The following is a 10,347-nucleotide window of genomic DNA, read 5'->3' on the forward strand; positions in this document are numbered from 1 at the left end:
TACTCAGAGTAGTAGTTGGGTTAAGTTTCTGCTTTACTTTCTTCTCTTCTTTCATGTGAACGGCCCTATCTTGTATGGAAAGGTTTTTCTTGCTATACACCACGTTGAGAAAGACCAACCTCTTATGTACCCTCGAAAGTGAGGTGCTCCTCATGATGCTATGGACGGTTGTCCGAAGTGCAATGATGGGGTAAACTCGGACACGGATAGGATTGTGCGTGCCGGGCCCTTCGGGTATTATATTTTGGCCGAGTTCCCCGTACCGCAGGCCCCTATTTTACACGACCGTAATATTTGGTTACGTTCCACCGCTATTACGCCAAAAATCAAAGGTTTCCATTTAACAGTGTCAGCACATGCATGCTAGAATTTTAGCCTTTTTCTGAGGTTTTGGTGGACAAGTTACAAATTACTAGTATTTTGGTTTCTTAATCACAAGTTTGTATTTTGTTTCAATGAGATGAAAAAGGGTTTAGTTGGAGTTGTTTTCAAAATGAGGGAAGAAAATCAAGTTAACCTGTGCCCTGTGGTAATCTTTTTTCCCATTGTGGTCTGCATCTTACTTTTGAGGTTGTTTTTAGTTTACCTCCTCAATACTAATTGGTAATTGAGTTTACCCCCCTCAATAATTGATAATTGAGTTTGCCCCTCTCAACTTACTATTTTTATTAAAAACACTAAGACACTGTTTAATGGTGTGTTGGAAAAGAATATGTCTATCAAAAGTAATGATTGGGTAATGTGATTTTAGTAATTGCAATACCTTAGTATGTTAGATTTAGTTAAGAATATGATTCGTAGAGACTTATTTTGTCCGTACACTATTAACTTGTGATTCATTTTTTTTACGCCAAACATGACCCTAGTATTTTGCCTGAAATAGTAAGTTTAAGGGAATAAATTCAATTATCAATTATTGAGGGAGGTAAACTCAATTACCAATTAGTATTGAGGGGGTAAACTCAAAAAACTCTACTCTTAAAAACATATTAGCTTTCAAACAAATCAACCACCAAATAAAAACAAATAATCTAAAATAAACAAATAATGAAGTCAATTCAGACTTCGAGTAAGTTTATAGATCTGATTGAGAAATAAACTAACATTAATTATCTTTTTAATAGGTTAACCCCCTTTGTCAGTGAAGGGGGTTTCAACTTGGGAGTACTAGATACAATTTTTTTAAATAGGAGAATTGTTAGAAAATTAAATCTAAATATGCGGAGTTACATACAATGTTAGAAAATTAATTCTAGACTGATGCGGAAGTATATACCTTCAGACACTGTTGATTAAGTTAAAAAATCTGGAACAACGGTTACAAGATACTGAAAATCTTCTAACCCCATGTCCTCTCCGTAAGTTGTTGTCATGTCTTGATGGAGGGACACAAGCATTATTATTGAGAGGGATTAGAGACTTTCAGTTAATATAATTAGGGGTAATTTCTAGAAATGTCAAAATAATATTGAAAATGAGTAGAAAAATACAAAACATTTGAAAATTATTATTCAGGTCAAAAAATGTGCAAATACTAAAATACCCCTTTTTGTCATTTTGTGTAACTAAATTCTTTTATTTTTCTTTAAACTTTAAATTGAAATAACTTTTGTTTGAGATATCGAATTTCTATAGAAATTATATATTTAGAAATGATTTTCCATTAGCTTTCTAACAAGATCCACTTTTCAATACTTCTTTAAAAAAAAAAACAGAAAAAAAATGGCGTTTTTTCCTTATTTTTCTGCAAACGTGTTTGCAACAATCTGTTATGCAAACGTGTCTGCAACAATCTGTTATGCAAACGTGTCTGCAAAAATCTGTTATGCAAACGTGTCTGCAAAAATCTATTATGCAAACGTGTCTGCAACAATCTATTATGCAAACGTGTTTGCAAAAATCTGTTCTGCAAATGTGTTTACAACAGTCTGATCTGCAAGCGTGTGTTTGCAACAGTCTGATCTGCAAACGTGTGTTTGCAGAATATAGGTTGCAAACAAGAGATGACCAACATAGTAGGCATTGAGTGGTTTTCGCCCATCCCCTCAATGTTTCATGTAACAAAACCATGACCTTATATGAGGAAGAAAATCATACATATTCATGAAATAAAAATGTACGAAATAAATTCACACATTCTGATATGATGTTTTTGTTTATCTCCCACAAGTCACAACCATAATCACATTTATACATTCAGTAACACTTCAATACACAATATACTTCCCGACTAAATAACAGAACGAGTAACATCTGTTAAGGGTGTGAAGATGTACATCTTACAGTCATGAGATTCGACTTCTCCTTTGAATGCTCCCACCACATTTTCACCTACATTTTCTCGCTGATACCAACCATATCATACAACACCCACCAGTTAGTTTCAAATTCATCTATTTTTTTTCACAGAAAACATGGGTGATTTGGTCCTCGTTTCCCTTTCCCACAAAATTCACATGAACTCGCCAATCAAATAGTTTATAGTGAAATCAATCTCTACCAATAATTTTTTTGACGACAACTTAAAAATACAGTAAGGTATTGCAAGTTGCAACTAGCAATAACATTATGGAATTGATGTTCCTCATAATCACATTCCTTTGACACATGCCAAACATGACACTATAGATCACAAAATTCCAACTTATAGTCTATATATGAATTAGGTTTTTACACAAAAGTGGTAGAAATGCAGAAGCATAAACTAAGAGACTAGATAAGTTGAATAATCTGATTTACAACAAAAACCTACACTTTCTACTTTGAAGTTCTTCATGAGTCCATTTTGATACTCAATCCAACAAAAAACTAACATAAGTTCAATAAAATTGCCTTTCTTTCTTTCGTAGCCAAACCTTAGAGATCATATTTACCCATTAGTAAAACTATCCACAATCGATTCTATCAAGAAATCATCAAGTCCTTGGCCTTGAATCCAAACACCAACAATTTCATCAAGAAATCATCAAGTCAGTGTCCAGGAAAAATCAATTTTTCTCACAGAAATTGAACAAGACCCACTTAAGATAAACTAATTTAATTGACTTCTAGAGAGAGAAAGAGAAATCCATCGTTTCCATCCATAAAAATGAAACTACCCAATTATAAACAACTAATTCAGTAAAAAATAAAAAAAAACATACAAAATCACAAAATTACCACAAATTTTTGATGGGAGCTTCAAGATCTAACAGATCAGGTTGTTGGAAAAACCATCCTTAGAGACCAAACGAAGTTGCCCGATCTTTAATTTTGAGAGTTGAACTTGTTGCTAAGTTTGCCTCCCACAATTATAATGGAGAATTTAGACTCAAATTCACTAGATCGGACGAATTTGGTTTGTAGATTTAAGAACGAAGACCGATTAAAGCACAGTTCCCCTCTCATGAACGTCATCTCTAACTTCACCACCACTGGATCTCACCTTCCATGAACATCTCTAGCTTTCTCTCTCTAGCGTCTAATCTTCTTTTTAGCTCTACCACTTGTGAGGGCGACGTTGGGTCGTCCTTTATCTGATCTCCAGATCTACACAGAGAAGAAGAACCCTAATTTCTGACTGTTTGTGAGATTACAAAGATTAAAGAAGAAGAAGAGAAGGAACCCCCAAAATTTCTGATTTTCTTTTTTCGTTTTTTTTAGAAAAAATAAGTTTGGACGTGTAAGGGTATTTTGGGAACCAAATAATTAGAAAACGACCTAAATAGTAATTTTCAATATTATTTCATACTTGACCTATTATTACCATAATATTTTGGTAACTTCCACTTAATAACAAAAGATCTAGGTGTTTTTAGTTATAATGATAATTTTGTGAACCTAAATAGCTATTTTCCCATATAATTACTCCACATTCTGTTCCATCAAGAATGAGCGTAGTGAGTTGGTTATTATAACTAACTATATCCCTCCAATCTGATTCCCTTATAATAGGGTAACCATCACCTAGATATGATGTCTATCAACTTCAAATTGATAGCAGGTCAAACCCTCTCCAAGAGAGAATATGTGAATGTGGGCCACCCGTAGTCTCAACTAAAGAGACGTGACCAACAAAAATTTCTACGATTGTACAACAGTACATTTTTTGGTTTTTAATTGGGTTAAAAATAATTAAGTTGTCAACAACAATCAATGGTTACCAAATTGGTTTCCAAGTCCTCAATTGGAAGCACAACCCCATACCCCTTCAAATATATTAACAATTACAAAAAATAAATAAAAGACTATTTAATGTGAGCGATTTAATATAATAGTAGAGAGGTGAAGACAAATAATAAAAGTCTACTGATTTTATAATCAAGTAATATCAAACTACATTTCAACAAAAAAAAAAAAAAGTAATATCAAACTACAAGAGAGTATGAGAAGATGGGAAAGAACAAGTCTCCTCAAATAGGAATGAGGGATGTATGTGTAGGCATATGAGGTGGTGAGGTGTGTTGATGAGATGGGATGTGTTGATGAAGTGCCACCTCTAGTTGCCCATGCAAAACGATCTGATTCAATCTGTCAATTCAAAGGCTAATGCTTCTTGCCTAAGTGAACATTTTCTCCAGAAGTAACCTTATAGGCACCTTGGGTAATGTAACACAAAAGGTACCCATAAGTCATATTTTATGGGCACCCAATACTTCTAACACTATTAAGTTAATAGCTTAGAGCATTTCCAATGCAACCCTCAACCTACAAAACTCAATTTGACACATAGGACTACTTGAGTTTTTTACAAAAAACACTCAACTAGAGTCTCAATATGATGTGGCAACAATAAATATTGAAATACTCAAAAGAAACTCTATTTTTGAGTTTTGTTTTGAGTATCTCAACATTTATTGTTGTATCTCAATTGGTCCACATCAACATTTTATATATTAAAATACGAACCAAAAGTAAATCTAAAGCAAATGTTGAGTTTTTTGAGTGTTGCGTTGGAGATGAATTTTGAATTGAGTATCTCAATAGTGCAACCTAGGAAAGATAAACTCAACTCATATTTGACACATTGGATTAATTGAGTTTTTGTTAAGTGTTGCATTGGAGATGCTCTTAATTGATGAAAACACCTAGCTAACAAAAGCATCTGCTTTGTCGTTTGAGATGGAGAAGGGAACTTCTCTACAGGGGGCACATTACAAAGGTGCCCCTAAAACCAAAAATTGAGTAGGATGAATGTGGAGAAGAGGGCCTTTAACAATAAAATAATGGGGGCGTCTATAAAACTACTCAATGAAGTATAATGGGATAGACTTCTACTCAATGAAGCAACAAACCCCCTTCTTCTTTTTTTTTTTTTTTTTTTTGTCAATTTCTACGGTAGACACTTCACATTCAAGAATCAAGAGTGGTGCTTAGACCGTACAAATCACATGTTTGTCATTTACTTCCCATCAAGAATTAAGTAATGGTAGTTACGTCTTCATTCTTTAACATGCTCTTACAATCCATTTTCGAAACACCTTTTATTATGAAAGGTATGTTATATGGTACATGAACCCATATGTAATAAATGCACCAACTGTATGGCTATCAGTGTCAGTTTCACCAAGAAAATGAGAAACAGAAAGCCCAATTTATTGAAACAAATACAGTATTTATTTTAAGGGTGACTTCTTTTTCACATTCCAATTGTGATCAAGAGCAACTCCAAGGTTATTGTTTGGGAGCTCAGCCCCAACCCCCTCCAATCGGGAGCTCAGGGGTTGGGTTCTTTGTGCGGCTGGGAGCCCCACCTTTTCGGACTCTCATTTTAAATATTTTTTTTCTATTTATTTTTAACTTTCTTTTAAATCTATTTATGGTTATAATATTTTTTTTTTTTTGAAGTTTCTCAAATTATTTTGTTTATCTTTTTAAAATTCTCTTCTAAATAATAACAAATTCAAAGTTTATATTTGAAACTAATAGTTGAAAATTGTCAAAATCCCACGCACGTACATCACACATGCATATAATTTAGATTTGAGAGTCCGGCATTGGAGTTGAAAATTTTCATGGGTTCTCAAAATCCAAAGGCTTCTAAAATTGAGTTTGTTCTAAGGGGCTATTTTAATCTTGTAAGTCACTTGCATTTAATTTTGGTGTTTGTATCTCAAAATTTCCAATTTAACCAATTAACCCTCAAATAATTTTTCGCGTTTCAATTTATCTTTCTAATTTTTTATTTTTAGTTTGTTTTAACACTGTTCTTTTTTTTTTTGTCGAATTGAATAACTTAATTTCTAAGTGAATCCTAGTTTTAATTTTTTTAGTTCTCTTCAAGAATGATCATAGGTGTGATTTTGTTTTGATTAGTTGTTTCAACAAAAAATTACTTTTCTGACGAGGCGATGGTTTACTCTAGACCTACTTTTTTTCTCTATTGAAATCGGAGAAATATTCTACCGAAAAAATTATTTTTCTCATCATTTTGGTTCAACTAAATGAATGGAAATGATTTTCGGCCATTAAAAAGAAAAATGTGAAGTTTTATAGACAATGCCCAAACTTGTTAAAGGCAATGTGTTTTCGACCAAGACTTGGTCAAACAAGTCAACTAAGTATGGTTAGAGGCCTCTTTCTCATCCTCATTCTCCTTCTCTCTTATTCTCCTTCTTATCTTTTTCTTCACTATACTCTCTCTCCCTCTCTCTCCGGAAAGGAAGTAGCCCTTTTGCCGAAATCATTTTTTCTTTTAGTTAAGGTCGCCGCTAGGAGATTGCGGGTCGGTGACTTTTCGTAGGAAAAGAAGAAAATGGAAATTGATCTGAAGACCACTTGCTTCTAATTATTTGTAAGATGCCTATAAATATTCCAATAAAATATGATAAAAACATGTGGTAAGACTTAACTCAATCCCATTTCTTAACTTTTTTTTCCAATGTTAATATAACTTATAGCTTGAAAATACGGTGCCATCAAATATGCATGTCGGTCACATGATAGAAATTTAGTGAAATTGGAAATCTATCATTTACTGATTATGGATTAGTAGAGTGTAAATAGTGGTCTTTAGGGTAGTTACTATGATCTTCAAGGTGGATGAACATTCTTAAGAAAGTTTCATAACAATTAAGAATGTATTCCATCTTATGATATACGGAAGCTAATTGATATATATATATATATATATATATATATATATATATATATATATATATATATATATATATATATATATATATATTTTGTTGCGAAATAAAGCTAAAACAAACATTCTTATAGAGCAAACTAATTTAAAGCAGAAATAAACGAAAGAGCAACATTCCAGATTTTCTTCTGACTATTAGTTCTACCTCATTTCGCGAGCGCATCTGCTTTAGAGTTGCATTCCCTGGGCACGTGAGTGAAGATGATGTATGTGAAGTGATTTCTGAGAGCCAGAGAAGTAGAAATGATGTGTCGAAATTGCCAATGAAGTCCGTCACTCGGGTTATTGGCGAAGTTGATTAAATTAAGATTATCACTTTCGATATGAACATATTTGATTTGGAGTTGTACCGCCCACATGATGCTGTAGTGAATGGCTAAACTTTCGCATTCTTCTACATTTTGGCCTCGAACTGTGTCTACTACTGCTATAACAAATTTTGCCTCGTCATCATGGATTATACATCCGATTCCAGCTGATTCTGTAAGTTTCAGAAAAGATGCGTCTACGTTGATCTTGAGAAATGGTGTCGATGGAGGTCTCCATTGTTGTTGCCGTGGTTTTTTCCTGCATTTGTTAGTAATTATGGACTCAATCTTGAGTGGGGCAGTGGAAGTACGCTTAATCTGTTCGATGATCTGAACTGGAGTTTGTTTGGGAGAGTTAAAACAATTTTCGCATCTAGCTTTCCATATAAACCATAATATTTTGACATATAGTATAATGTGTTCCTCATCTAATTGTTTCCATTGTTGGATCCATTACTTGACCGTGGTTAATTGTTCCGATCGTACCTGAAAATGAAACCATATAGCTCTGGCATAGTCATAGTGCAATATCACATGGTCTAATGTTTCATTAGCATTGCAATTAATACAATTATAGATATTACCTGTAAATTTACCGATTTTGTCTTTAACTGGTAGACTATTGGTTCAACATTTCCATATGAATAGTTTTATGCGAGGTATCGTGTTCATATTCTAAATGAAAAACCAGTTTGTGGAGTCATGCATTGGTTCATTACTGCCTGTTCTCAAGTAGTATACATAGATTTGATTGAGAATTTACCTTATTTGGTTAGTGACCATGTTGCTGCGTCTTCTTTGTCAGCCTGCAGTTGAATATCGTTGCACGTATCATTATCAAAACGACTATTTATCAAGTTAGTGTTCCAGGTGTTATTGGGTATGAGTTGGACAACCTAGGTGATTAGAGCTACTTTGATTCGTGATGGGTAGAGGGTGGTTGGGGATCCAATGGTCGTGCCAGATATTTATCTGCGCGCCTTTGTTAACATCCCAGAAGACTAAACTGTCAACATGGCTGAATTGTTTGCTAATCGTTTTCCAAGGCCAAGAGTGGTTAGGTTTCGGGGCGGTAGGTTTAGCAAACTTAGGGAAGTATTTGACTTTGAAGACCTGAACCCAGACAGACTTGGAATTGTTGGAAGGCTCCAGTTGAGTTTATTGAGGAAAGCTTGGTTATCAATGTGAGGGAGACGAAGGCCAAGGTTTCCTAATTTGCGTGGCTTACATATCGCGGACCAGTTGATGGTGTGAAATGTTTTGGATTTTCCCCACCAGAAAGTCTTTTGGAAGGACTCACTGCTGTTACAAATGCCTTTAGGGATGGCAAATCACTGCATTTGGTATCGGGGAACGACCGCTGTAATGGTAGAAATTACTATTGGGCGACCAGTTTGGGATAGGAGGTTTGTTTGCCACTTGGAGAGTATGTTCTTGATTTGGGTGAGAAGGGAATTGAAAGCTTTTTTCTTGTTTCTGTTCATGAAGAGATTTGTGCCAAGGTACTTGTCTCCCGTAGCTAATTGATATATGTTGTAATCTTAACAAAAAAAATTGATATATTTCGTATGATTTTCTATTGTGCTAATTTAAAAATTTGTGTTTTTGTTGTTTAAAAAAATGAATTGCAATTAGGAGCAGTCAAATACAATAGTTTGTGTAACATTTGAATATTATCGTTATTTTTGGTGTGACTCCCTATTTTATAATCAATTTTTTTCCTAGTCCCCAACTTTATGTTAAATACATAGATGGTCAAATTGACTAAAATCAACCTTTTACTTTCCTAAAATACCCCTCACTAATTTTGTTTGTTTTATTATTTCTCTTTCATTTTCTCCTCCTTCATCTAACTATTCTACATATTTTACAACTAGTCGTTAACAGACATATTTTTCCTCTCTCTCCTCTTCCTCTCCCCGCATCTCTCCTCCCCCCTTTATGTCTGACAAAGGAAAGGAAAAGTCCTTCACCATACTATTGGTCTAGATCTTGATATGGAAGTTCGAGATGTAGACGAAGTTCGTCTGATTTTACCATACTTTCTTCGTTTCAATAAACCAGACAATATAGTTTCATCCAATTGCACCAGATGATTAGGCGAAGGGTTTCCCATCCCCTTAGCCAGACAAATAGAGAACAAAGAGAGGAAAAAGAACCAGAAACATGATATGATACTTTAGAAAAGTGAAATGTTGATATTCTAGTCAAATATGTTAAATATAAGAAAAAGGGATTTTGTGGATATTTTACACAAACTAGGAGTTGTGGTGGTGGCGGTTTATGGAGGAGGTGTGGTTTGTGGTGGCTAGCAACGGTGGTGTTTTTGGTAGTGTGGTCCGTGGCGGTTGTGTGGTACGGAGACAGGTAGAAGATAGAGATTCTTTAGTATTTCTCCTTATTTAGTACAATAATTAGCGGTTCCTCAGTGGTGGCGACGTCTTCCTGGTAATGGCGGCGGCGGCTCTCTCGGTTGGGATATCTTCGAGGAAGATAGTATTGTGTTTTAGTTTGTCGACATTTAGGGTCTTTTCATTCTCGATCTTAAGGATCTTTTTCTCTTTGTCGACCTTTAGGGTCTTTTGTTTTGAGTCAGTGTCTTGTTCGTTCCTTTCCCTTCATGAGACACTTTGCATTCGAAGTTCTGTGTAGAACTACTTGTGTAACTCTCATGTGGTTCTCAGAGGAATGAAATCTCTCATGTAATGTTGTGGTTCAATTAATGGATGTATTTATGAGTTTCCTCGAAAAAAAACACAAACTAGGAGCCGAGAGTTATTTTCGTACTTTTAAGTGCAAAGGGATAGGTAACTTTTTTTTTTTTTTGAAACCATGCGAAACCATTTTCATTCATAATTGATTAAATCACAATATTACATGGAAGATAATTGTTATTTCTCTCATCTGAAC

The sequence above is a fragment of the Eschscholzia californica genome, unplaced genomic scaffold (assembly GCF_041429995.1).
Source record: "Eschscholzia californica isolate CP2 unplaced genomic scaffold, dmEscCali1.0.p SCAF_1, whole genome shotgun sequence".
Lineage (NCBI taxonomy): Eukaryota > Viridiplantae > Streptophyta > Magnoliopsida > Ranunculales > Papaveraceae > Eschscholzia > Eschscholzia californica.